Below are 20,597 nucleotides of genomic sequence, written 5' to 3'. Positions count from 1 at the left end.
GGTGCATGCCTTGGGAGACCAGTTGGGATTCGCGCAGCTCTGCCCTCACACACATGTGGATGACTTTCTGACAGGGTGAGGGTGGAGGGAGGGGGATGATTTTTAATCAAATGATGTTTCTGAATTTGAAACTCGGGAAACGCGCTACGTCACTGAGGGAGGAGAGGACAGTTACGTCACACGTTTATGCCGACCTGAAACCCGATTTTGGAGTTCTCGTGAGATTTCCTGCTTCTGCCGCCAAACTCTCCCAAATGACAATTTCTGTCCAATGACTATTTAAAGGTTTCTTAGGATTTGCTGTATCCTTGAATTTACCAGTTTTAGCTCACTGCTGCTCGGTCCACTCACTCAGCACTCTGGGAATTGAAGCTGGACTTTCTAGAGACTCCACGGAGTCCTCTGCAGCAATAAGGAATTTTAAGCCTTCAGAACCCAAGGAGTTTTTTTTTGTTGCTGGAAATGTTCCTCCACATTGCTGCTTCTCGAGCTTTTCTTCAGGTCAGCATTCTTCTTAGAATTTTTATTTAGTTTTGCAGGATTTTAGTTTTTCTCTGCAAATTTTGCAAGGTTCGTGGTTTTTCCATTTGCTATCACCATTCTGTAGGGCATTGGATGCCATTCACTAGGACTTAACAACACCTTTGTAGTCTCCAGTAGTTTGGCTTTATTAACCACAAGAACTATGTACCTTTTGTGAGGGCCACGAAGAATCCAGCACGAGTTTTAAGGATACAAAAGTAATAACATTTATTTACAATAACATATATATATATATATAACAGCAGCAGCAACTTCCCTTGCTGCACACTCCTTCCTGCTGGTTCCTAAACTGGCCAGCTTTATTTATACTAGGAGTTCACTAATGGTTTCTCCGCCCCCCCTCATTGGGCAAGCTCATACTCCCACAGGATTGTGGGATTGTCATTAGTCCCCAGCCAATGGTAAGTAGGCAGGTTATAACAGTACCTATATACAATAAAGGATTCAAGCTGGCAGCTGTTTTCATGCTGGCTTGTGCACACGGCTCTGTCCAATACTAGGTTGACCTCTTGGTACAGGTCATGTGTTTTCTTACATCACTGTGTGGGCGGTACTGAACTCAGTCCCATGTTAACCCTATATGTGCCAGATCCTTCTTCTACAGGCTTGAACCTGGGATTTTCTAGGCTGTATTAATCCTTGCCACACATTCACCCTCGGAGCTATCAAGGGAATTGCAGCTTTGTAGTAAGCTTACAACTTTTATGTCAGAAATCATGACTTTACTGTATGGTCAAATAAAATAAATATCAGTTGTGAAGTCCAGAGAAAATAAGATTGCAGCCTATTACAGTAAAGGAGGGTTAAAGCACTTGATTATGCTTTACCAATAAAATATTTTGTGGCTGCTTAATCACTGTACTCAATCTAGATAATTATTTTTAAATTGAAACCACATTATTGTTCCTAAGTTTCCAACAAAAAGAAATATTTGCAATACTGATAGCGTGCACTGCAAAATATTAAATACTGCACATCACTGTTCTTCAATAAAATATTAAATACTGCACATCACTGTTCTTCAATATAATTTGATGGGTGACGGAAGACAGATTCCGGTGTTGTTCCCTTGAGGGCAAGCCATTGAGTAACTAACTACCTAACTACAAACTGTTTATGTAGTTAACCACTTTGGTTGCTTTTAAAACATTGACGCAATGTTCTCAAAGACTGTTATTCACGTTTGCTTTCTATCACATTTGAACCTTTTTTTCTAATTTTCAGTTATTTATGATTGAACCTAACTTTTGCAGCACCAGGGATCCTATAGACAGCATTGGCGTGAAAAGAAACTGACCATAACTTCCATGGATTGCCACTCTGCTGACTTACTTCCATGAGAATGAAGCCGCTTCTTTCTCACCCAACCTCTGACCCAGGCTGGGTGACACCTGTGCAGTCAAACAGACGGCCAAGGCCTTGTATTGAAGGAAGGAGAGTCAATGCTAAGGAAGCCATGCCCCTTTTTTACAGCACTAACTGCTGTAAAGCAGGTATGTTTAAAGGTCGAGCCACCTTTGAGAACACGTTTGTAAGTGGGTAGCAAGTTGGGTGGGGAGGGGGGTGGGTGTTATGGTGGGGAGGGAAGTTGCTCAGTGGGGGGGGGGTTTGGATGGTCAGTGGGGGGATGGGGAGAGTAGTCGAGGGGAAGGGAGTTGGAAATATCCTGGGTGGTTTGGGAGAATGCCATGGTGAATGGGGGAGCTGTCAGCGGGGTTCCCATGGAGGGTTTGGCGTGATGGAAGAATCCTGTGAGGGTTCAGGTGAGGTCATTGAGGGAATAGTTGGGGGGGGGGGGGTTAGAGTGTGGGTGGGTTGGGAAGTTCTGTGGGGGTCATGGGTGTGGGATGAGTCCCATAGGGTGATCAGGGGGTTCTGTGAGGGGTCAGTGTGGTGGGGGGGGGGGGTCCCTTGGGAGGTGACGGCTCGTTGGGTGTCCTGTGAGGGGTCAGGAGTGTGGCGAGAATCCCATGGGAGGGGACGGACGTAAGGGTGGCCTTTTGGACACCAGTCAGTACAATAGTTATCCAGTAGATAGATGTTGTTTTAATTCTTCTGACTTTTCCTGGGTAACTATCGGAGTAAGACAGTCAGAATCATCTGAAGTTTTAAATTGGGGTTTCAGGACTTCCGGTGATGGCCATGGAGGAGTAGGTCGCACATTTAGTAGCTCCCGCCTGTGACGGACGTTTGGACCTTTTTCTCCTGTTTTTTTCCGGATTTTATTGGATAAATCGGTGAAGAGTGAGACAATGAGGAGAAATCCTCCTCCAGTGTATGGAGAATTGGGCCAGAAGTGGCCGTGTGAGAAGACAAAGTTCTACAAGGAAGACCCGAGCAGAGCTGGCAACGCGGGAAAGCATGGCGGAGAAGCAGGGCCGCGGGGAGATGGCACAGTGGTCGACGCAGCAGCTGGTGAAGTTTTTTGAAGAATGCTTCGCCAAGCTTAAGAAGGACACGCTGGACCCGATCAAGGCTTCGATTGATCAGGTGGTGCAGAATCAAGAAACCCACGGACGTGCAATCCAAGAGGTGGAGAAAAAGGTGTCCGAGCACAAGGAATACAAAACCGTGCTGGAGACCAAGGTGGAGATGATGAATGACTGACAGAAAAGAATGCAGGAGAAGCGGGAGGACCTGGAGAACATATCCAGGAGACAGAACCTGAGAATTGTCGACCATCCTTAAGACAGTGAGGGATCGGATGCGAGGGCCGATGTGATGAACATGCTGGAGAAGTTGATGGGGGCTGTGTCATTCCCTCGGCCCCTGCAAGTGGATAAAGTGCACAGAGCCCTCACAAAGAAGCCCCGATCCGCCGAGGGCTATGGTGGTACATTTGCACCGAATCCTGGTCAAGGAACAAGTTCTGCGGTGGGCCACAAAAGTACAGAGCAGCAGGTGGGAGAATTGTGAGCTGCGCATTTATCAAGACCTGGGCGCGGATTTGGCCAAGAGGCAAGCTGGGTTTAATCGGGCAAAAATGGCCCTCTTTAAGAAGGGGGTGAAGTTCCGGATGTTGTACCCAGTCCGCCTTTGGGTCACATATGAGGAACGGGATTTTTACTTCGAAACACGAGATGATGTATGGACTTTCATCAAGGAAAAAAGACTGGATGTGAACTAAAGACACTGAATCCTTGGAGAGTATTGTAGTGGCGATTTGTTGACAATCACTGGTTTGAGTAAGTAGTGTTATATGCAATAAGGGACTGTTTCGATGGCTGAAGTAAACTTTGTCTTACTGGGAGCTGGTTGGAGGGGGGGTAGTTTCTGTGGTTGTTTGTTCTGGGGTTTTTTCACTTTTTTCTGATGTTTGTTTACTGGGGAATGTGATACTTTGAATTTGTTTGTCCAAGCGGGGGGAGAACAATGGGGAGACAGACTGTTTGGTGCCATGGGTGGGAGTTGTCATGTCAGCGAGGTCAGCTGACTCACGGAAGCACAGTGGGGGGGCGAGCAGGTGTTAAGCTGGAGCTTGATATGAGGGGTTGGGTTTCTAGTGCTGTTGCCAGGCGAAGGGAGCGGGATTGGGGGAGCTGCTTTGCTGACAGGGGAAGAACTGTTACTTGGGGACAAATGGGAGGGCGGGGACGACGAATGCCCGAGGGGGGGGGGGGTGCTCGAGGAGGCCGGGGGCATGAGCTGGAGGCTGGCCTAAAAAGGGTGATGGCTAGTTGACCAGACTAGTTTGAGAAAGGGGTGGGTTGGCCAAGTATTCCACTCAGGGCTGGACTCAAAAGACCAGGGAGGTAGCGATCTTGATCAATAAACGAGTGGCATTCGAGGCAGGGAGAATCGTGTCAGACACTGGGGGGTAGGTACATAATGGAGAGTGGGAAGCTTGAGGGGATGCGGGTCGCACTCGTGAATGAATATGCTCCGAATTGGGATGATGTGGAATTTATGAGGCGAGTGTTAGGTAATTTCCCAGACTTAGAGTCACATAACTTGATTATGGGGTGAGATTTTAATACAGTCATTGATCCGGAATTGGACCGGTCAAAATCCAGGACAGGGAGGGTGCCAGCCACGGCAAAGGAATTGAAGGGGTTTATGGAATAGATGGGGGGAGTAGGCCCATGGAGGTTTGCACGGCCAAGGGTGAAGGAGCTTTCTTTTTTCTCCCATGTCCACAAGGTATACTCTCGCATCAACCTTTTTGTTCTGAGCAGGGCTCTAATACCGGGGGGTGGCGGATACTGAGTACTCGGCAATCGCAGTGTCGAATCATGCCCCACATTGGGTGGATCTACGGGTTAGTTTGGAAAGAGGACAACGCCCGATATGGAGGCTGGATGTGGGGTTGTTAGCGGACGAAGCGATCTTTGGGCGGGTGAACAAGGCCATCCAAAACTACCTGGAAACAAATGATTCGGGGGAGGTCTCTGTAGCAATGATTTGGGAAGCTTTGAAGGCAGTAGTCAGAGGGGAATTAATCTCGATATGGGCCCACAGAGATAAGACGGAATGGGCTGAAAGGGAAAGGTTAGCTGAGGAGATACTCCAGGTGGATAGGAGATTCTCGGAGGCCCCGGAGGCGGGGCTGCTAAGGGAGTGGCGGAGGTTACTGGTGGAGTTTGGGCTGTTGGCCACTGGGAAAGCGGTGGAACAGCTGAGGAAGAGAAGATTCTCGGAGGCCCCGGAGGCGGGGCTGCTAAGGGAGTGCCGGAGGTTACTGGTGGAGTTTGGGCTGTTGGCCTCTGGGAAAGCGGTGGAACAGCTGAGGAAGGCAAGGGGAGCGGTCTATGAGTAAGGGGAAAAGGCAAGCAGAATGTTAGCGCACCAGCTCAGAAAAAGGGAGGCAGCCAGGGAGATAGGGAGAGTAAAGAGTAGAGGTGGGATCACAGTCCTGGACCGAGTGGGGGTGAATGAGGTGTTTAAGGACTTTTACAGCAAATTATATGAGTCGGAATCCCCGGCTGGGGTGTAGGGGATGAGGCAGTTTTTGGGTCAGTTGAGGTTCCCGAGGGTGGATGAGAATCTAGTGGAAGGGCTGGGAGCCCCAATTGAGACTGAGGAAATAATTGAGAGGCTGGAGGGCATGCAGTCGGGCAAGGCCCCAGGGCCGGACGGCTACCCGGTGGAATTCTATAAGACGTTTTCAGAGATATTGAGCCCACTGATGGTGAGGACATTTAATGAAGCAAGAGAGATGGGGGTTCTCCCCCCAACAATGTTGCAGGCCTCAATTTCATTGATCCTGAAACGGGAGAAGGATCCAGAGCAATGCGGGTCATACAGGCCAATTTCTCTACTGTCTGTGGACGCCAAACTGCTGGCTAAGATACTGGCCACAAGGATAGACATTGTGTCCCGAAGGTAATAGGGAAAGACCAGATGGGATTTGTAAAGGGCAGGCAACTCACGGCCAATGTTCGAAGGCTTTTAAATGTTATTATGATGCCCTCAGAAGGAGGGGAGATGGTAACGATGGATCGGGTGGAGTGGGATTACCTGTGGGAGATGCTGGGGTAGGTTTGAGTTTGGTGAGGGCTTCATTGACTGGGTGCAGTTGAACCAATCAGGCACCAGTAGCGAGTGTGCGTACGAACCGACTGAGGTCGGGATATTTTAAACTACACCGAGGGACAAGGCAAGGGTGCCCCCTCTCCCCGCTACTGTCCATAAGTCATAGGCCATGGCGTTAAGTGCCTCTAGGAACTGGGAAGGGCTGGTTTGGGGGGCGGGGGGGGGGGGGGGGGCGCTGGGGGGGGGGGGGGGGGGGCACTGGGGGGGGGGGGAGGGGGGGGCACGGGGGGCTTGGAGCACCGGGTTTCGTTTTACGGAGATGCTCTTGTATATTTCAGACCCGTTAGAGGGAATGGGGGAAGTTATGCGGATCCTTGGGGAATTTGGTCATTTTTCGGAGTATAAATTGAACATGGGGGAAAAGCGAGATGTTTGCGATCCAGGCAAGAGGACTGGAGAAGAGACTGGGAGAGCTGCCGTTTAGAATGGTAGGAAGGAGCTTTCGATATCTGGGAATCCAGGTGGCCCAGGAATGGGAGGCACCGCACAAGTTAAACCTACCCGGCTCGTAGAACAAATGAAAGAGGACTTTAAGAGTTGGGACATGCCCCCGCTATCACTGGCGGGGAGAGTACAGACCGTGAAAATGACGGTCCTCCCCAGATTTCTGTTTGTCTTTCAGTGCCTCCCCATCTTCGTCCCGAGGACCTTTTTCAAGCGGGTGAATAAGGTTATTTTGGGCTTTGTAATAACCCGCGAGTGAAGAAAGTGTTGCTGGAGCGTAGTCGGCGGGTGGGTGGGTTGGCGCTGCCGAACCTTTGCAATTACTACTGGGCGGCTAATATAGCCATGGTTAGGAAGTGGGTAGTGGGGGAGGCTCGGTGTGGGAGCAGATGGAGGCGGCGTCATGTAAAGACACCAGTTTGGGAGCACTGATAGCGGCCCCTCTTCCGTTCTCGCCGGCCCGATACTCCACAAGTCCGGTGGTGGTGGCGGCTCTGAGAATCTGGGGGCAGTGCAGGAGATATAAGAGAGTGGAGGGAGCATCGGTTTGGACCCCGATATGTAATAAACATTGGTTTGTACCGGGTAGGCTGGATGGTGGGTTCCGGAGATGGCAAAGGGCAGGAATTAGAAGGATGGGGGATCTATTTACAGACGGGAGCTTCCCCAGCTTGAAAGCCTTGGAGGATAAATTTGAATTGCCAGCAGGGGATGGGTTTGGGTATCTGCAAGTGCGAGACTTCTTGAGAAGGCAGATTCCGGCCTTCCTGCTGCTGCCGCCACGGGGGATACAGGACAGAGTGGTCTCCAGTACCAGGGTGGGAGAGGGGAAGGTATCAGATATTTACCAGGAACTTTTGGAATCGGAGGAAACTCCGGTGGAGGAGCTTAAGAGCAAGTGGGAAGACGAGGAGAGATAGAGGTGGGTCTGTGCGCGGATGCCCTAAGCAGGGTTAATACATCCTCATCGTGTGCCAGGCTTAGCCTGATACAATTCAAGGTAGTCCACTGGGCACACATGACGGTGGCCCGGATGAGCAAGTTTTTTGGGGTAGAGGACAGGTGTGCGAGGTGCGGAGGAAGCCCAGCAAATCATGTCCACATGTTTTGGCCATGCCCAAAGCTCAGCGGGTTTTGGCAGGGTTTCGTTAAGGCAATGCCCACGGTACTCAAAACACGGGTGGTGACGAGTCCGGAGGTGGCGATCTTTGGAGTGTCGCAAGAGCGGGAGTTCAGGGGGCGAAAGAGGCCGACGTCTTGGCCTTTGCCTCCCTGATAGCCCGGAGACAGATCTTATTAATGTGGAGTGACTCGAAGCCCCCGAGTGTAGAGACCTGGGCTACTGACATGGCTGGGCTTCTCAGCCTCGAGATAATAAAGTTCGCCTTAAGAGGGTCAATGGTTGGGTTCACCCGCAGGTGGCAGCCGTTCGTCGACTTTCACGGGAACAATTAAAATGTCAGCAGAAGCAGAATCCCAAAGGTGGAGGGAGAGGGCCGGATTGTTGTTTTATGGTTGGGGTGTGTGAAGATTGTGATGGGGGTGGAAATTTTTATTGTACCATGTTTATGTCGCTGTTATTGATATTATTATAAAAACTTGCAAATACCCGAATAAAAATATTTTTTTTAAATAAATAAATTGGAGTTTCAGATGGCTCCCATTGCAGGGCAGTTGTCCAATGGAAGTTTGAACTTTCTGGGCAATTTCCATGCAATCCTACCCTGTGGATGTTGGAGGGGGAATGGGGTCCCCACAGCGCATGTTTGGGGTACCTCCCACTTATGATGCCCCAGATTTTGCAAGTTAAGCGCCTCTGAGTTGTGCTCAAAACAGGCTAGGGATGTTTGTTCTTGGTCCCCTGGAATCACTGATCCTAACCAGACTCCCTTACCGGTGGCGCAACTTGTTCCAATTGACCTCAGTACTTCTCAAATATGAAGGAGAATGTTGGCTTCTGAATGTTGTCCAGCGAGAATGTAGTGTGCATCAGGATAGAAGTGGATTTCCTAGGTTGTTGGCGCCCTCGAGGAAGCAGGTTGCAGGTCGGATCGCTCCCGCCCGCGATGGGCAAACGGACCTTTTAAATGGACTTTTGCGGGACCTGGCGACCTGGTTAGGTTGGGGGGACGATAGGGAAGAGGCTTCCCCCCCCCCCCAGGGTATGAGCAGCTGGACCAGAAGTGGTCGGGTGGAGCGGCAGGGCTCGAAGCGGGAGCAGCGGGGACCCCAGGCCAGGCAGCGAAACATGGCGGACGGCAGGGACCGGGGAGCGGAGGCTCACTGGCCAAGGGAGCAGCAGATGGAGTTTATTAAGAACTGCTTCACCGAATTGAAGAGGGACACGTTGGACCCGATGAGGGCAGTAATGGACCGAATGGTCGAAGCGCAGGCGGTCCAGGAGAAGGCGCTCAGGGAGGTCGAGGTGAAGCTCTCCAGCCAGGCGGACACAGTGGCGGAGCTGGAGCATGAGGTGGAGGAGCTGAACTCCTGCCAGAGGAGGATGCAGGAGCAGCTTGAAGAGCTGGGAACAGAGCCAGGAGGCAGAATTTGAGCTTCGTTGGCCTCCCCGAGGGCTGCGAGGGGTCGGATGTGGGTGCATACGTGAAAGGTATGCTCGAGGTGCTGATGGGGCCGGAGGCCTTCCCCCGACCCCTGGAGTTGGATGGGGCGCATAGAGCCCCCGCAAGGAAGCCCAGGACGGGCGACCGACCGAGGGCCTTGGTGGTTCGCTTTCACCGGCTTGCTGACAGGGATCGTGCGCTGCGATGGGCCAAGGCGGAGAGGAGCAGCAGATGGGAGAATTGTGAGGTGCGCATCTACCAGGACTAGGGAAGGGAGCTGGCCAAGAGGCGTGCAGAATTCATCAAGGTAAAGGCAGCCCTCTACAAAAAGCAGGTGAGGTTTGGAATGCTGTATCCTGCGAAGCTTTGGGTTACGTCTGAGGAGCTCCATCACTACTTCGAGACACCAGAACAGGTTTGGACTTTTATTAAAGAAAATAAGCTGGATTTGAACTAACGGGCACTTAATTTTCTCAGTGCTGTACAGTGGCGGCGGTCTGTTAACTTAATTTGTTCTGACTAGGTGTGGACTTTTATTAAAAGAAGAAGCTGGACTTGAACTAAAGGACTCTGGGCTCTCAGAGCTTTTGTGTGGCGGCGGTTTGTTAAATTATCCTGTACTGTAATGTTCTATCTAAGATTGTTTTCAGCCAGGACAGAGAGCAGGGTCTGGAGGGCGCATTGTGTAGGGTGTTTTGGGGGGAAAGCATCGAGGGGGGGGGGGGGGGTAGTAGAGAAAGGGGCCCTGCAAGGGGGGCCCTGCACTTAGTACATTTTGGTGGGAGATCGGGGCCTCAGAGAGGGGGATGGGCTAGGGGCTGGTTAAGGGACTTGAAGGCATGGTGAGATACAATCAGGTTAATGGGTCCTTGGTGTGTGGGGGGAGGGCCCGAGCACTCGGGTGGGAGACAGACAGGCGCCAAGGGCAGGGGCCAGCGTAGTTAGCGTAGGTCAGGAGGCCCCAGGGAGAGTAGGAGGAGGGGCGGGCTAGGGCCAAGCACAGGGCTGGCCTGGCAGGTCAGGCCTCGGGGGGCGGGCAGCCGGGAAGGAGAGCAGAGAAGACTTAAGTGGGCAAGGGGGGGGGGGGGGCGGTGTCTAGGGATCCCCCGGGGAGAAGGTAGCGTGCAGACTCTCAGGGAACAGCGCAGGAAACCGACAGCAGCGGCACCCGAGGGAGAGGGGTGGGGGAAGGGTTAGAGCCACGTTAGTTTAGTTGAACACGTGGGGCAGGGCAAACAGGGTTGACAGGGAAGTGCTTTATTAACATGTTTATTCTTTCCCACTGTTTGTTTTCACTATGTTAAGGCTCTTTGCATAGCGCCTGATTTTTCTCTGGAAATGTTACAAATTTGTTTTAAATAAGAAATTTCAAATAAAAAAAAGAAGTGGATTTCCTGTTTAAACTCATACATAACTAATTGTCACCACCCTGGATGAAAGATAGGAGGGCACCCAGCACATAATCAGCACCTTCGGGAAAAATGAGAGCTAGGGAGGAGGAACAGTCTGCAACGTGATTTGTTTTGCCTTTTGCACACATTCATGCATGATATCAAATAATTGACTTGAGAAAAATAGATGCAATTTTTACTCATTCAAAAACAATCAACTTTGCCGTGATATTGGGAAGCATGCAAACCATGGATCCTTCACATTGCAGGAGAGTAATTTTATATTTTGCCAGTAATGCAAAACCTATGATATTAGCTCAGTTGCCCCTTTCACACCTCTCCCGAGATTTGTTTTCCATGGCGTCAATGGAAACGATGATTGGGAAGATATTAATAGCAGGCCAAATCAATATTGCACATTTTACACTATCAGCAAAAGTCAAAACTACACCCATAAAATGCATTTTTAAGACATTATTTCAGAGACTAATTCTTGCTCTTCCACTGGAGCGCCTTGGTTATTTTAAACGCATTGCTTGCATGGCATCTATACGATAACCTCAAAGGTTTGAAGTTTAAAAAGAAACTATACATGTTTGCTATTTCTAATGTAATCATTACTGACTACATGTTACATACAATCAGGAGGCCACTTGATGCAATTTATTTCCTACTGTCTATTGTATTTTTCAAAGTAGTCTCAAATGTTAGTTGTATGTCACAGCTCATTTGAACACAACAGGACAGCAGTTGGCTGGGTGCGTAGTGCAAGCTGTAGCATGGTTGAGGGGGAAGGGCACAGCATTTCCGCTTATGTCATAACCACGAGATTGAACCAATTTATGAATGAATCAATTAAAGTCATGTAACAAGTGGAGGCTCAAACATTTTTTTGACAAGACTGAAATGAGATTGGCTATCAGAAATGAGAGTGTGGGTGGACAACATCCGCTTACCTCATTAATCTTAGAAGCTCTGAATTCCTGCACACATGTTAGCTGGGCATTGTTTCAGAGCCAGCTCATTACTGGCAGAAATGAAAACAGGAAACTGAGGAAATAATAAGGCTATTAAAGAAAAACAAGAAATTGTATATCGAAGTAACACCAATACAGAGAAAAAGCAAATGAAATAACCCCTTCAGAACTGCAGAATTATTGTAACCTTCAAGCGAACAGGCAGTGTGGGCTGTATCAGCCAAGATGGGTGGTCACGAACACAACAGGACAGCAGTTGGCTGGGTGCATAGTGCAAGCTGTAGCATGATTGAGGACCTAGTTTAAGAGGAACTTCTTCACCCAAAGGGTTGTGAATCTATGGAATTCCTTGCCCAGTGAAGCAGTTGAGGCTCCTTCATTAAATGTTTTAAAGATAAAAATAGATAGTTTTTTGAAGAATAAAGGGATTAAGGGTTATGGTGTTCGGGCCGGAAAGTGGAGCTGAGTCCACAAAAGATCAGCCATGATCTCATTGAATGGCGGAGCAGGCTCGAGGGGCCAGATGGCCTACTCCTGCTCCTAGTTCTTATGAACCAGGAAGCTTGCTTTCTGACTATTCTGCAATACTGCGGGTCAGCATGGTCATAATACTCGTCCCACTCTAACCCCCTACATTTGCATCTACAAATACACAAATGCAAAGTGTATCTCAAATAATCAGCGAAGGTTGAAAGGGGATCTGATAGAGGTGTATAAGATTATGAGGGGCATAGAAAGGGTGGATATAGGAAGGTACTTTTTCCATTAGGAGAGAAGTTGATAAAAAAGGGTATCGATTTAAGACAGGGGTTTTCAAACTCAGGATCTTGGCCAGCTGCTGGGTGTCGGGAGTGTCGCAGGGTGATTGGTTGTGGTGTCTCTGATAGCGGGAAGAAGACCCTAATGGTCGCGACCGGCTTTTAAGAATGCTGGCCGCGGGCAGTCTCCAATTGGTTTCAGCGTTTGAGGGGGTAGCATGAGGCTGGGCTATGTGCTGGTCACTGTACACACGTGGCATCCACCGGCCTTTAAATATGAACAATGTAGCCTTTCTACCAGAGGCAGTGGCAGAGAGAAGGTCATGCGCCCGGCATATACACTGATGCCAGGCACCCTGTACGTCCGTGCTGTGGATGCAAAATCATGGAGAAGAGATTCCTCCATTTTGTAGCTGCCAATCTAAACAATGCTACACATCTTTGGGTTTGTGATTGGTGAGACCCAAGCAGGCACGGGGAGAATGTGTAAACTCCACACGGACAATGACCCGGGCCCGGGATCGAACCTGGGACCTCGACGCCATGAGGCAGCAGTGCTGCCCCTGTAGGCCAGGCACTTAAACTGCAGATTTATATTGAACACAACAGGCAACATATTTAACAAGTGTTTTAAAGGTATGTTGAAGTTGTTATTAACAGTTTTCTTTTTGCTCTTCCTTTTGTACAGGGATTGCTGTTGTTATTGGTTCTTTTAAAATAATTTTAAATATTTTTTATGATTAAAGGTGATTATTTATAAGCGAACATAAATTTGGTTATTTGTTTTAAATCTGTGAAACTTTTAAAATCTGCACTATATTGTTACATAACTGTACATGTGGCATGTTTAAGAGTGTTTGTATGTTTTAATTTCGATCACGGTCATAAGATTTTAAAAGCGCCCTCTGGCTTTTTGCTGTCACTGTCCTTGTACCATCTGATTTTTTTTTCGATTTGTGTTTATAGAATCATAGAATCACTACAGTGCAGAAGAAAGCCATTCAGCACATTGAGTCTGCACCGACGCTCCGAAAGAGCACACTACTCAGGCCCCCGTCCTACCTCCGTAACCCCAGGTAATAATTGGACACGAAGGGCAATTCTGCAAGGTCAATCCACCTAACCTCCACACCTTTTGACTATGGGAGGAAACAAAAGCACCCGAAGAAAACTGCAGCAGCATGGTGCCAAAGTGGTTAGCACTGCTGCCTCACAATTTCAGGGAGCTGGGTTCAATTTTGGCCCTGGGTAACTGTGTGGAGTTTGTTCTCCCCATGTCATGCATGGGTTTCCTCCGGGTGCTCTGTTTTTCTCCCACAGTCCAAAGATGTACAGGTTAGTGGATTGGCCATGCTAAGTTGCCCCTTCGAGTCCAGGGATTTTCAGGTTAGGTTACGGGGATAGGGCGGCGGAGTGGGCCTACATACGGTACTCTTTCAGAGGGGCGGTGCAGACTTGATGGGCCAAATAGCCACCTTCTGCACTGTAGGATTTCCATGGTTCTCGGAAACCCTTGAAGACACGGTGAGAATGTGCAAACACCACACCGTCACCCAAGGTCTGAATTGAACACGCGTCCCATGCGTTCTGATGTAGCAGTGCTAACCAGTGTGCCACCTTGGTACCCGTGTTATTATGTTTCTGCCTTGTTGACTTCAATTATCTTATTCATTTATAATTATTTCATAATTAAATGTTGTGTTTTGTTGCTTCAATAAGACATTTGTAGAAGCTTTTAAAGTTTAACACAAAACATATATTCACAAAAATAATTTTAAAACTTTGAGACCAGTTAATATTTAACTTAACGTTTAACTTTCTCAGCTGTACAATGACATAAAACAAACTCAACTTTTACAAATTTCGTGCAGTAAAATATATTTTCTCATTTAAAAACAACGGTCGATAAAATATATTTTTCCACATAAACATAACGGTTCTGTCTCTTTGTAAAGGGGAGGGAACTGGGGAGGGGGAGGGATGGAAGAGGGGAGGAAGGGAAGAGGGGGGAATGGGAGGGTTTTGATATATCAATTATTAATTTTACAAGTTCAAAGTCTGAAAGCAGCAGCTGCGGAAGCACAGTGTCCTGGCACACATCTCCTCTGACTTCATTTTGGGATGTCCTTTGGCAGTACAGTCTTCGGGGTGGGTAATTGATTCTTTGCTATACCTGTCAGAGAGATAGTTCACATTAGCTTACACGAGGCTTGCATATGTCAACCAAGGCATTACATTTTGTTAAAGCATTTGAAGTCATCACTGAGGCTTGTAAGGATGAACAATACATCAGGGAGACTCTTAAACTACACAGCTTAAAATACATTGCAAAATTCAAATGTACCTTTAACTGTGAATCAGCTGGGAGGATAGGCGTGCTAACATTAGTGTCCTTGAAGGAATCAATAGCACCAGTATCAAGGCCATGATCACCCAAACCCAACTCCTCTGGGCCGGCCATATGCTTAGGGTGTCAGAATCCTGACTGCCAAAGCAAATCTTCTTCACCCAGCTCAAGGAAGAATCTCGAACAAGAGGAGGACAAAGGAAGCTTTTCAAAGACACTTAGAAGGCTTAGCTCAAAAATTGAACTTAGTCATCAATGTCTGGGAGACCGTTGCTCAGAAAAGACCTACTTGGAGGAACTTCCTGATTGAAGGGACAAGATTCTTCAACAACACCCGACGGCAAGAGGAGGCCCGGAAATGAAGCCTGAGAAAGGAATACCCTCGACGTAGTGTCCGAGGACCCACAGCTTTTGGAAATTCATGCCAAGTGGGTGATTGAAGATGCGGCTCTAGGATCGAGCTCATCAGCCACGGAAGCACCTACAGAACCTATGACCAGTAACACGGAGTATTTTTGGTTGGCAATCATACTCATTAATGAGTGATCACCGCATTCTATCCATTGTAGTTTCTTCAATCGAATTAATATCCTCATGACAAACCAAAGTAAAAAAAGTCTTCCTTTCATTTTCTGTGACTCCAAACTCACTTTATACAGTAAAGTACCTTTTTAACAAAATTAAAATATATATTACTTTCACTTTAATTGTGGTTTATACGTATTTATAAATGCTAAACACTAATAATAACCGACCAAATAAATGTCCCCCAATGTCTCCTGCCTCTGCTCAATTAACCTGGACCAAAAAATAAAAGTGCAAATAAAAAGGTGTTCGATCCCGGCCCCAGGTCACTGTCCGTGTGGAGTTTGCACATTCCCCCAGTGTCTGCGTGGGTCTCACCCCCACAAGCCAAAGATGTGCAGGTAGATGAATTGAACACACTAAATTGTCCCTCAATTGGAGAAAAAGAATTGGGTACTCCAAATTTATTTAAATAAGTAAAAACTTACACAACATCAGAGCACATTGTCCAAGTTAGCGCTGTCCCTGGATTTTACATTAGCACTCCAGCGCAACGCATGACTTCAAGCAGGGGAAAAAAATCAACCAGGAGTTTGAACGGCGTGCGTTTCCAGCGCACATACTCGTGCGCCCGCACCTCCGGGTCGTCACGCGACATATGTGCTGAACACCAGCGACTTAAGTCACTGACCTGAGAGGAAGTTAGGGGCCAATGTATTATCAGGTGCAATGATGTTGGGTCGCATTCCCAATGTCATCATATCGGAATGCGATAATATGCTAAACAGGCCTCAGAAATGAGGAGCCTGCTCTCTATATTCTAATTGTAAATTATTGGTTAGATAAGCTTATTAACAGTTCAATTGACTGCCACAATATGTGCTGTCTGCAATAATACAACCAGAGACTGGGGAGAATGCCAGGTGGAGAAATTGTTTTTTTTTCAGTGATTGGATGTCAGGGTGGGTTTAAAGACGACAGTTTTTTTGACTTCAGCAGTGCAGGCTGCTTGAGTGGTGTCAGCAGTCATTATTAGTAGGTGTGTTTTGAATGGATTATTTTGGTATTTTAGGGCTAGAATTAGCCTGCAGACTTGTGCACTGAGTGCCTCATCTAAATGCCAGCCTGTTTGGTTCAAGTAACATAGGGATAGTGGTCTCCATGGGAGACACATCTTCCAGTCCGGAGGAGAAGGAGAAAATTATTGAGAAAGGGAGGGAGAAGACCAAGTGTCGGATTCTCCGTTTCTTTTTTTTAATATAATCTTTTTATTGGCATTTCTCATATTTATAAACAGTTGTATATATACACAACACATTTTTCTCACCTGCGCTAAGTTCCTTTATTATACAGAGGTTTAGTTTGTCCTTCGTTTAACTGACCCTACGTGCCTTTCATTGCCCTCTGGTCGGTCTATGGTTCCTCCCCCTTACCCATTCACCCCCCCCCCCTCTTTCTTTTACTTTCTGGACAGAGTGGAATCATCTCTCGTGGTTTCCCTGCCTTCCTTCCGCCTCTTCCCCCCCGCAAAAAAATTCTTATTAGGTTACTCCTCATTGTTGGCCTCGAACAGGTTTTGGAACAGGCTGATGAACTGCCCCCAAGTATCCAGGAAGCCTTCCTCTGACCCTCGGGTGGCGTACTTAATCTTCTCCAGGTGGAGAAATTCCGAGAGGTCAGCGAGCCAGTCTGCAGCTGTGGGTGCTGCCGATCACCAGCCGAGCAGGATTCTCCGGCGTGCGATTAGGGAAGCGAAAACAATGGCATTGGCCCCCTTCCCCATGTGTAACTCTGGATGCTCCAATACCTCGAAGATTGCCACTATTGGGCATGGCTTCACCCTCACCCCCACAACCTTGGGCATTGCCTCGGAGAAGAGGATTCTCCGTTTCTGAGACTAAGCGCTGGATTCTCCTATTTTGCGGCAGATACAGCAGACAGAGACTGGTAGGGTTCTATGGCTGCACATGCGCATGGCAGCGTCCGGGCCGTACAACATGTCACTGGCCGCGCGTGGACCCAGCCTGTCAGATAGTGCCCCACAGTAACCTCCCTCGCCACTCCCGGACCACCTCCCACCAGTCCTCCCAGCCCCGCCGAAGCCCCCCTTGCCAGCAGCCCCTTCCCACCCCCTGACCGTGGTGGTGCTGGACACAGTCCGCAGCCGCCACGCGAGGTGCCTGAAAATTGAGAGGCTACGCGACCGGCGCTGTTGGGGGCGGAGCGTCGGAAGAGGGCCCCGGGTGACGTCCTGAGGCCGTCCCAAAGACGTGTAGTGTACTCATCGAGTATGCCGTTTATGAGGGGGCGGAGCCTCTGAAAGATTGTGCCGCCCTCGATTCCGGCATAAAAAATTCACGGATGCCGAGCTGGAGACTCTCCTGGATGCGGTGGAGGAGAGGAGGATGACCCTGTACGCCGGCACGGGAAGAAGGCTGCCAGCCGCTGCCGTTCACCGAGCCTGGGCGCAGCTGGCAGAGCGTCGTGGGCAACAACATCTGGGCCGGCCGGCAGTGCCAGAAAGAACTGCATGGCGCCCTCAGCGTGACCAGGGTGAGTAGGCAACACTGTGCCCCCAGCACCAACCCCCGTCCCACATGCCCGCTACTCCCCCCCCCCCCCCCCCCCCGCCCCCCCCCCCCCCCCCCCCCCACCCACCCACCCACCGGGAGGGCGGGCAAAACTTCATCCCGCACCACATGCTGGCACCCATACCAGCCGCCATGTCCGGGTGTCCTGGACACTGTGGCCACCAGATACCCACCCCCTGGGCCGCATGTGTCGGACTGCCTAACACTGACATTTTCTGTTCCCTCCCCCCAGGAGAAGGCCGCACACAACCACCAGGAGTGGGAGAAGACAGGAGGGGGACCACTGGACCTGCGGCCCTTCACTGTGGCAGAGCAGAGGGCCCTGGACTTGGTCGGAAGTCCGGGGGAAGGGGAGTTAGCCGAGGTGGAACTCGGCGGCGAGTAAGTGATACCCCGCTTAGTCGCGGTTCCCCGTGACAGATGTGTCAACCCCCCCTACACACCACCCTCACCCCGACACTACCCTCACCCCCAATGAGAAGGTGAGATGCTCCCCGACGGAGAAGTGCTCGGGCCTGCTTGGGAGCACATGAATGGTCATGAGACACGAGAGGCCTTAATAGGCCATATAGGCGAGGCCTCTGAGCTGTCTAAACGTCCAGCATTTCTAGTTCATCCCACATGCACAACAAGCTCTTTTATAAATTCCCGTCAAAATTCTTACCATCTTCATCCCTTAACCATTGCTGCATCTTGGCACACCTTCACATGAGAATCTGTATCCATCATATCTGCCACCATTTCCTTAAACCATATAGGATCTACCCAACCTCTGCATGATGGCAATGAAGTACATGGTTTATTTACAATGGTCAAATGAAGGATACATAATCTACTTACACCCATTTGGACTGGTTTGTGTTGAATGTGGAGTCTTCCTAAATCACCGATGTGTGCTGCAGCAGAGTGCTCCCCACCCCCCTAGATCCAACTGCACTGGAGGGAGGATGCCGATTTCTTTGCCCTCTGACCGTGGGTGACTTTGATGGCATGCCTTGAGGGCCCCACTGCATTGAAGTCTCCTGCAGAGTGGCAGCAGGCCCTTCTGTCGCTGTGGCAATCGAGGTGGACTCTACCAACGGCGGAGGGGTGGAGGAGAGGCTTCCTCCATCAGAGATGCCCTGAGCGGTGCTCCCACCTGGCGGCAGCTGCTGGTCAACCTCCACCATGAGTACCAATTTGTGCCTCCCTACCTTCTTGAAGGATACCAGGAATTGGCTAAATGTCCAGGCTCCTGACCCCCTCCTGCCTGGTTCTGGGACCCTGGGCTCAGAGCCAAGGCTAGGGCGTTCAACTCAGAGCACATACCGATGATTGCTTCTGCAATGCACTCAGTATGCCCCTCCAAGAAAGGCAGCAGTCAGTTCATAGAGAAAGCTTGACATTCTGAAGAGAGAGTGATCTCAGTGCACATGGCCTGGATGGTACTTCCACATGTAGGCCAGAACACACAGCCCCTCTGGTATATCCGCCAAACCTGTGTGTCCCTCATGCTGGACGTTGAGCATCTGCCACCTGACAGACAACTTCAGAGGCTTATCATCTGACTGGGCTCAGTCTCTGGATCAGATCAAGCAGTCCAACTCCTCCACAGCCTGCTCTGACACATGTTGCACATGCCAGATAATAGGGAAACCTCAACTGCTAATCAAAGCAACACCCTAAATACCCAGCATTTGAAGAACCTTTTACTAAGGTCCTAATTGATTGCGTGAGACCCCTGCCTAAAACAAAAAGTGGGAATCAGTATTTGTTGACCATAATGGATGTGGCTGCTCTTCCTCCAGAGAATTCTCTCTACACATTCTCCGACAACTGCACGTCCATTTGTGAAGTTGCACTGTCACACCACATTGCAGGAAAGGTGGACCAATAATGCCAGGGAGGGGAGCAGGACTGGAAGCGGTGTGCCCATCCTGGCTATCCTCATCCCCATTGGAGGAGGAGGTTCTACAGCTGTCAGTGAGCGAAATGAGCTGGTCAATTGATAAGAGGTGAATTTGCAATTATTAAAAGTTGAAAGAAGTTTGGGGGAGGCAGCATGTTGGCTGGTATGCTGGTATGAATGGCACCTTGGATATTTCATGTATTCAAAGGCTCTCATGGATCGGGGAGAAACAATATGAACATTATGGAAGTTATTTATTGCTCACAAAATGTAATATCTCATTCTCCATATATTGCTAACATGGTTGAAGATTGTGGCCTGCACACACCATGAAGGTTGGGAATGGCCAAATAACACCCTTTTTTTTTGTCTCCAGAGCAGATGAGTACTCAGCTGCTGTGACTCCCAGCCACGAGGGACCCACACTCCAAGAAAGAAGAGGAAGCCTCGGAGGGCTCAGCGTCACATTATCTCCCTGCACTAGCACAGATACTGCCACCTCAGCAGTACCAAAGTAAGAAACAGACTTGGTGAGGGAACTTCACAAACGGACATGCAGTTGTCGGAGGCATATGTAGGGAGAATTCTCTGAAAGAAGGGGAACCACATCCAGTATGGTCAGCAAATACTGATTCCCACTTTTTGTTTTAGGCCGAGGTCCCTTGCAATCAATTAGGACCCGCGTAAAAGGTTCCTCAAATGCTGGAATGGGGGTGGGGGTGGAGGTGGGAGGGGGGGGGGGGGGATTGGCTTGATTACCGCTTGAGGTTTCCCTATTACTTGACATGTGTGACATGTATGGCAAAATTCAACTACATCCTTACACAGTCCAGGCCAATAAAAATGCTTTTGTATTTTTGCTTGAGTTTTCCTTACTCCTACTGGACCCCCTACTGGAACCTCATGCGCTACCCGCAAAACCTCCTTTATATAACCCGTCGGTAACACCACTTGAGGGACCCCTTTCCATTTCTCATCTACCTGCCTGAATATGTAACGGTCTCCATTTTCTCATTAAAACATTATTAATAATGTAA

General features: G+C 49.1%; 1 long non-coding RNA gene across 2 annotated transcripts in view; it reads left to right on the top strand.

Annotated features, from left to right (window-relative positions):
- LOC140429652 (uncharacterized) overlaps window positions 1–20,232 on the top strand; it is a 258,994-nt gene extending 238,762 nt beyond the window's left edge. The window contains exons 2-3 of one of the 2 annotated variants that reach the window (XR_011949155.1): window positions 1,797–2,036; window positions 19,937–20,232. This is a non-coding gene — a long non-coding RNA (uncharacterized lncRNA). Of the gene's footprint in view, window positions 1–1,796; window positions 2,037–13,175; window positions 13,275–19,936 lie in introns of those variants that run through there. The other variant, XR_011949156.1, reaches the window with a different exon arrangement.
- Window positions 20,233–20,597: the final 365 nt, after the last annotated feature.

The sequence above is a fragment of the Scyliorhinus torazame genome, chromosome 9, assembly GCF_047496885.1.
Source record: "Scyliorhinus torazame isolate Kashiwa2021f chromosome 9, sScyTor2.1, whole genome shotgun sequence".
NCBI lineage: Eukaryota > Metazoa > Chordata > Chondrichthyes > Carcharhiniformes > Scyliorhinidae > Scyliorhinus > Scyliorhinus torazame.
Note: the sequence above shows the minus strand (reverse complement) of the source record. Positions and strands in the feature narration are given on the sequence as shown.